Source organism: Triticum urartu, chromosome 5A, assembly GCF_056163025.1.
Source record: "Triticum urartu cultivar PI428250 chromosome 5A, HENAU_Tu73, whole genome shotgun sequence".
Taxonomy (NCBI): domain Eukaryota; kingdom Viridiplantae; phylum Streptophyta; class Magnoliopsida; order Poales; family Poaceae; genus Triticum; species Triticum urartu.
In genome coordinates, this window is record NC_141877.1 from 649,225,007 (window position 1) to 649,232,256 (window position 7,250).

Genomic DNA, 7,250 nt, shown 5'->3' on the forward strand with positions numbered 1-7,250 from the left:
CCACGAGCAAAACATGATCAGCACCAAAGCTCCATGGGTGTTAGAATCATTACAATGTAATCTAGATTATTGACTCTAGTGCAAGTGGGAGACTGAAGGAAATATGCCCTAGAGGCAATAATAAAGTTATTATTTATTTCCTTATAATCATGATAAATGTTTATTATTCATGCTAGAATTGTATTAACCGGAAACATAATACATGTGTGAATACATAGACAAACAAAGTGTCACTAGTATGCCTCTACTTGACTAGCTCGTTAATCAAAGATGGTTATGTTTCCTAACCATGAACAATGAGTTGTTATTTGATTAACGAGGTCACATCATTAGTTGAATGATCTGATTGACATGACCCATTCCATTAGCTTAGCACACGATCGTTTAGTATGTTGCTATTGCTTTCTTCATGACTTATACATGTTCCTATGACTATGAGATTATGCAACTCCCGTTTACCGGAGGAACACTTTGGGTGCTACCAAACGTCACAACGTAACTGGGTGATTATAAAGGAGCATTACAGGTGTCTCCAAAGGTAGATGTTGGGTTGGCGTATTTCGAGATTAGGATTTGTCACTCCGATTGTCGGAGAGGTATCTCTGGGCCCTCTCGGTAATACACATCACATAAGCCTTGCAAGCATTACAACTAATATGTTAGTTGTGAGATGATGTATTACGGAACGAGTAAAGAGACTTGCCGGTAACGAGATTGAACTAGGTATTGGATACCGACGATCGAATCTCGGGCAAGTAACATACCGATGACAAAGGGAACAACGTATGTTGTTATGCGGTCTGACCGATAAAGATCTTCGTAGAATATGTAGGAGCCAATATGGGCATCCAGGTCCCGCTATTGGTTATTGACCGGAGACGTGTCTCGGTCATGTCTACATTGTTCTCGAACCCATAGGGTCCGCACGCTTAAGGTTACGATGACAGTTACATTATGAGTTTATGCATTTTGATGTACCGAAGGTTGTTCGGAGTCCCGGATGTGATCACGGACATGACGAGGAGTCTCGAAATGGTTGAGACGTAAAGATTGATATATTGGAAGCCTATGTTTGGACATCGGAAGTGTTCCGGGTGAAATCGGGATTTTACCGGAGTACCGGGAGGGTTACCGGAACCCCCCGGGAGCCATATGGGCCTTCATGGGCCTTAGTGGAAAGGAGAAAAGGGCAGCCCAAGGGGGCTGCGCACCTCCCCCCTCCCCTAGTCCTATTAGGACTAGGAGAGGTGGCCGGCCACCCTTCTCCTCTTTCCCCCCTTGGGGAATCCTAGTTGGAATAGGATTGGGGGGGAGTCCTACTCCCGGAAGGAGTAGGACTCCTCCTGCGCCTCTCTCCCTGGCCGGCGCCCCCCTCCCCCTTGGCTCCTTTATATACTGAGGTAGAGGCACCTCTACACACACAAGTTGATCCACGTGATCTATTCCTTAGCCGTGTGCGGTGCCCCCTGCCACCATATACCTCGATAATACTGTAGCGGAGTTTAGGCGAAGCCCTGCTGCTGTAGTACATCAAGATCGTCACCACGCCGTCGTGCTGACGGAACTCTTCCCCGACAGTTTGCTGGATCGGAGTCCGGGGGTCGTCATCGAGCTGAACGTGTGCTCGAACTCGGAGGTGCCGTAGTTTCGGTGCTTGATCGGTTGGATCGTGAAGACGTACGACTACTTCCTCTACGTCGTGTCATCGCTTCCGCAGTCGGTCTGCATTGGGTACGTAGACAACACTCTCCCCCTCATTGCTATGCATCACATGATCTTGCGTGAGCGTAGGAAATTTTTTGAAATTACTACGAAACCCAACAGTCTCCTGTGCTAAATTTAGAAGACATTGAATGGAAAAACCTTGTTATGGACTGGTCTCATTCCAAGGATGAGGTACTGTCTATGAAATCACATGACAATTTGAACTTCTACTTTTCCGCATGTGCCTTACGGATCTTTTTTGCAGGAAATCTGCTCGAAGAAGAATTCTAGTTTGACAAGAATGATAAGATATCGCAAATATCCTGCCCGCTGCTTTGCTCTTGTTAGTACCTGTTGTCCTGTATCACTGTACTTGCATACATACCTGGTTCATTTTGTGACAGCAGTATGCATGATAGCTTGCTTATCAATTGTTCGCTCCAAATTATCTGATCTGTATGAATGGTTACATTAGTGTAGAATATATCCAATGCCAATGTTTTTAGCTCTGCATTGTTCTTGTAAGTATATGATGTCCTTTATCAGTGTACTTATAATGACAGGTAGTTGTTCTTGTACCATCACTCTGTGGCTTATTTTCCTTTGCCCTCCATTTTCTACACATCAGATCTATATTTACTCTTACCATAAGGTTGGTACTGAAGAAGTTTAGCTGTGCATTGCTCTTGGCTGTACCTTTTTCCTGTATCGCTGCACTTACATTTATAGCTACTTGGTTATGTAGCATCACTCTTCATCTTATCTTAAATATGCTCCATTTTTTCGTATATTATCACATCTATATTTACTCTTAACAAAATGTAGAATAAAAGCAATGCTTTTGAAGAAGATTCTATGGTAAACTTCTTGAATTGCCCCCCCATCAGCATGGACAAGGCCTTTATAGAGCCTGTCTTCACCAATAATGTAAGTTTGTCCATCTCAAGCCTTCAAACTTTGTTGTATATATTTGGTTAGGCATGATTGCAACAGCTGTTTATTTTTGGTGTTTGCATCAAATTGCTTGTTTAAAGTTTATTATATGTAGATTATAAACAAAAGTTTGTCCTTTCTCAATTTAAGTTTTCAGTTGTACAACGAAGTTCCTTCTTCATACCATGTAAATTAAACTATACGGAGAAAGTGATCTTCTTTTGCACTGCATGTATGCTTCTGTTCTTCATCCGTAATCCAGTGGTGTGGTGAACCTACCCACTATAGCACAATGTCATATTCTGCAATGTGTTAACTATGAACAATGTCATATCATTCTACTATTATTTAAACCGTCTCTTTATTTGCCAATCTGAAATGGTATAAATTGATAGCACACTAACCATTGATACTTATGAGTTCTTGATCTGTAATCCAGTGGTGTCGTGAAGCTGCCAACTCCTTCACAATGTCATTTCCTGCCATGTCTTGACCTGAACAATACCATATTGTGTTAATGCAAATTTAAACTGTGTCACTTTATTCGTTAGTAAGAAATGTGATGAATTGTCAGCACTGATACTTTTATGTGCAAAACCTGTCATCTGTCTGCTTGTTTATCTTTCAGAGTGAGGAAGATATAAGTGTTGAACAAGCGCAGTCTCATCATCTTGTTGAGCTGCTTGCGCTGCAGCTCCCCAGCAGGGCTAACCTTTCTTGAACTCTATTGAAGTGCTGTCGGTTTTGTATATTATTTTGTCGGCGTGTTTATTTGCACTAGTGGCGATCTTTGATGCCCAGTGTATGTAATCTGCTGTCTGCTTGTGCTTTATTATCATAGTGGCGAACTTTGATGCCCAATGGATGTAATATGCCGTAATTTCTTTATTGTATAGTCTAGGTTTTTTCTTATTCACGATGGTGTAGCTATTTTACTGTATATATATCCTGTCTTCACAGTAAACCGGCCAAACCGTAAAATTACGGTACATAATCGGGCCGTCATGCAATCACGATGTAGGTTGGGCCTGAAACGTGCCGAACAGCTCACGGGCCGGCAGCAGCCCGAAATGAACCCCGGCCCATGATTGTGCGAATCAAATCACGGGCTTTTATCAGACCAAAAAATTGTCTCGGTCCTTGTTTGGCCCAATCAGATATCGGCTGCGAGCAGGCCGGATGCAAACCGGGTCGTAGTTAGGCCCAACTATATGACGGGCTTTTAACAGGCTGAAATTAATATAGGGCCAAAATGTTAAACGGGCCCTTAACAGGCCAAAACTAATATCAGGCCGAATTACTAAGTGGACCTTTAGCAAGTGGGCCCAAAAGCATAGTGTCCAGTTGACGGGCCGAATCTAATATGGGCCATAATTAGGCCCGAAACCTCTTAAAGGGCCGGACCTGATCTGGGCCGTAATTTGGCCCAGAACGTGGTAGGCTTTTAACGGGCCGGATCTCATATGGGCCACTATTAGGCCCGGAGCGTGGCAGGCCATTAATGGACCGGATCAAATATGGGCCGGCATTTGGCCCAAAACATGGCAGCCAGTTAATGGGCCGGCCTACTAGGGTCCTCAAAATCTTGTGGGCCTACAGCTGGGCTGACCCATTAATGTCGGCAAAATCTCATGGGCCTTTAGCTGGGCCGGCCCATTATGATCCGCAAGAATTTTGTGGGCCTTTACCTGGGCCGGCCCATTATGGCACACAAAAATCTTATGGGCCTTTACCTGGGCCGGCCCATTATGGCCCGCGAAATCTTGTGGGCCTTTAGCTAGGCCAGCCCATTATTGTCCGCAAAATCTCATGGGACTTTAGCTGGGCCGGCCCATTATGGTCCGCAATGTTAGATAAGTCATGTACCCCTTTGTATTTATCCCGTTGTATAAGGGGTTTCCTGCATATGTTCCACACCTGTACATGTATATATATATCGGCCTATGGCCTCATGGGAATACAAGTTGCATATTTCCTAACATGGTATTAGAGCCAGGTCAATTTTTTTACACGCCGCAACTCATGTGATTGATCCTCCCGTGGCGCCGCCGTTGCTTCTCTCTCCGCCGCCGGTCCCCACGACCGCTCCACTCTTTCCTCGATCTAAGCCGCCGACGCGAAGCCGGTCTCCTCTCTGCTCGACACGAAATCGCCGGGATCGAAGCCGCCTGCTTCTTGCCCGACCTCTGCTCGAGCTCGGATCGAAGCCGCTCGGCTCGAAGCTGCCGGGATCGCAGCCGGTTCCGCTCCATCGCTCCTTGCCAAATCGTCGCCCGCAGCCCCCGATTGGATCGGCCTGCTCCAACTCGTCGCCCGCAGTCCCCGATTGGATCGGCCTGCTCCACTCGTCGCCCGCAACCTCCGCTTGGATCGGCCTGCTCTGTCCCGCCCAGATTTCCGCTCGAGGCCAGATCGAGATTCTTCTTCCGAGGCTCGTCCACTTCTGATTCCTACGGCCTGATCGAGCCTCCCGCCGCAGCTGCAGATCCAGGCTCCTGATCATCGGTCTAAAAAAAAGGGTGCGATGTCTCTGTCCTCGGGCTATGTTGCTGTCCCTCGCTGTCCGGTGATCTTTGATGGTACTAACTACACCGAGTTTACTGGCTTCATGCGCATTCACATGCGTGGCATCCGTCTTTGGGGTGTTCTTTCTGGCGAGGTCTGCTGTCCGCCCCGTCCAGTTCCTCCGGTGGCCCCTACTCCGCCAACTCCATTGGTTCTTCCTACAGATGCTAATCAGGCCGCCAAGGATGCGGCTAAGGTTGCTGATGAGGCTGCTGATCGTGCTTATGATGAGAGGGTTTTGGCTTATGAGGAGGCTCTTCAGACGTATCATGGTGCTCTGTCTGTTTACACCCAGTGGCTTGATGATGATGCTCGTGCTGCAGCTGTTCTCACTGCTAGTGTTCTACCTCAGTTTGCTTCTGAATTTCTGGGTCTTTCTACTGTCTTTGAGATGTGGACCCGTCTTCGTGAGCGCTATCAGCCCTTGGGTGATGCCTTATACCTCTCTGTGATCCGTCAGGAGCATGCTCTTCAGCAGGGTGACTCCACTGTTGATGACTTCTATGCACAGAGTTCTGCTATCTGGCGCCAGCTTGATTCTCTTCGTAGTGCTGGGTGTCGTACCTGCCCCTGTTGCCAGGCTGTCCAGGCCAATTTGGAGTTTCATCGCGTCTATGAGTTCTTGTCTCGGCTTCGTAAGGAGTTTGAGCCCCGGCGTGCTCAGTTGTTTGCTCGTGGCCGTATTTCTCTCATGGAGGCGCTTTTTGAGATTCGTGCTGAGGAGACTCGCTTACGTGGTGCTGGTTTGCTGGAGGTTCCCTCTGTGCTCGCTACTCGTGCTCCTACGCCACTTGCTCCACCGACCCCTTCTCGCTCGAGTGCTCCGCCGCTCTTGCCCACTCCTTCTGGAGGCTCAGGTCGCTCCCGTCCACATTGCGCCTATTGCAACAATGATGGTCATCTTGAGTCTCAGTGCTACACGAAGAAGAAACACCTGCGCAAGGCTCGATCATCATCTTCCGGGACTTCGTCATCTACCTCGACAGCTTCAGCCATTGCTTTGACTGAGCAGGATATTCTGAGACTTAAGCGTCTGCTCGCGGCTTCAGGTTCTTCCTCGACGGGTACTGCCGGTTCTGTGACTGATGCTTCCCGCACTGAGCAATCACCCTCTACACAGTCAGGTACATCCCCTGGGTTCTGGACTCTGGAGCTTCTTTTCATATGTCTTCTCATTCTTCCACTTTGTCCTCTCTTCGATCACTGGATTCTCCTATTCATGTCTTCACTGCTGATGGTACTCCACTTTCTGTTGCTAGTAGAGGCAATCTTACTACTTCTTCTTATTCTGTTCCTGATGTGGCTCATGTTCCTCGCCTTACCATGAATTTGTTTTCTGCTGGTCAACTTACGGATTCTGGTTGTCGCGTCATCCTTGACGTTGACTCTTGTTCTGTTCAGGACCGTCACACGCACACTCTGGTTGGGGCTGGCCCTCGCCGCCGTGATTCTCAGGGTCTTTGGGAGTTGGACTGGCTTCATGTTCCTTCTGCTGCCACCACCATCGCCAGTTCTTCCGCTTCTGTCGCCTCCGTCACTGGTTCCTTCCAGCAGTGGCATCATCGACTTGGTCATCTGTGTGGTTCTCGGTTGTCTTCTTTAGTTCGTCGAGGCCTTCTGGGGTCTGTCTCAGGAGATGTCTCTTTAGAGTGTCAGGGTTGTCATCTTGGCAAGCAGATTCAGTTACCATATTCACATAGTGAGTCAGTGTCTAAGCGTCCTTTCGATTTAGTCCATTCTGATGTATGGGGTCCGGCCCCTTTCGCTTCGAAAGGTGGTCATAAATACTATATTATTTTCATAGATGATTTCTCTCGTTACACATGGCTTTATTTCATGACTTCTCGTTCTGAGGTGTTGTCTATTTATAAGCGTTTTGCTGCCATGGTTCATACTCAGTTCTCTTCCCCCATTCGTGTTTTTCGTGCTAACTCTGCTGGCGAGTATATCTCTAAGATGTTGCGTGGTGTTCTTGCTGAACACGGGACTCTCTCTCAATTCTCTTGTCCTGGTGCTCATGCTTAGAATGGTGTGGCTGAGCGAAAGCA

At 47.3% G+C, this 7,250-nt stretch overlaps 1 pseudogene across 1 annotated transcript; it reads left to right on the forward strand.

Moving 5' to 3' along the window:
* The first annotated feature begins 5,015 nt into the window (after window positions 1–5,015).
* On the forward strand, window positions 5,016–7,034 carry LOC125506364 (uncharacterized; annotated as a pseudogene). Its single transcript, XR_007282642.2, has 2 exons — window positions 5,016–6,326; window positions 6,604–7,034. The product of XR_007282642.2 is annotated as an uncharacterized LOC125506364 (transcript).
* Window positions 7,035–7,250: the final 216 nt, after the last annotated feature.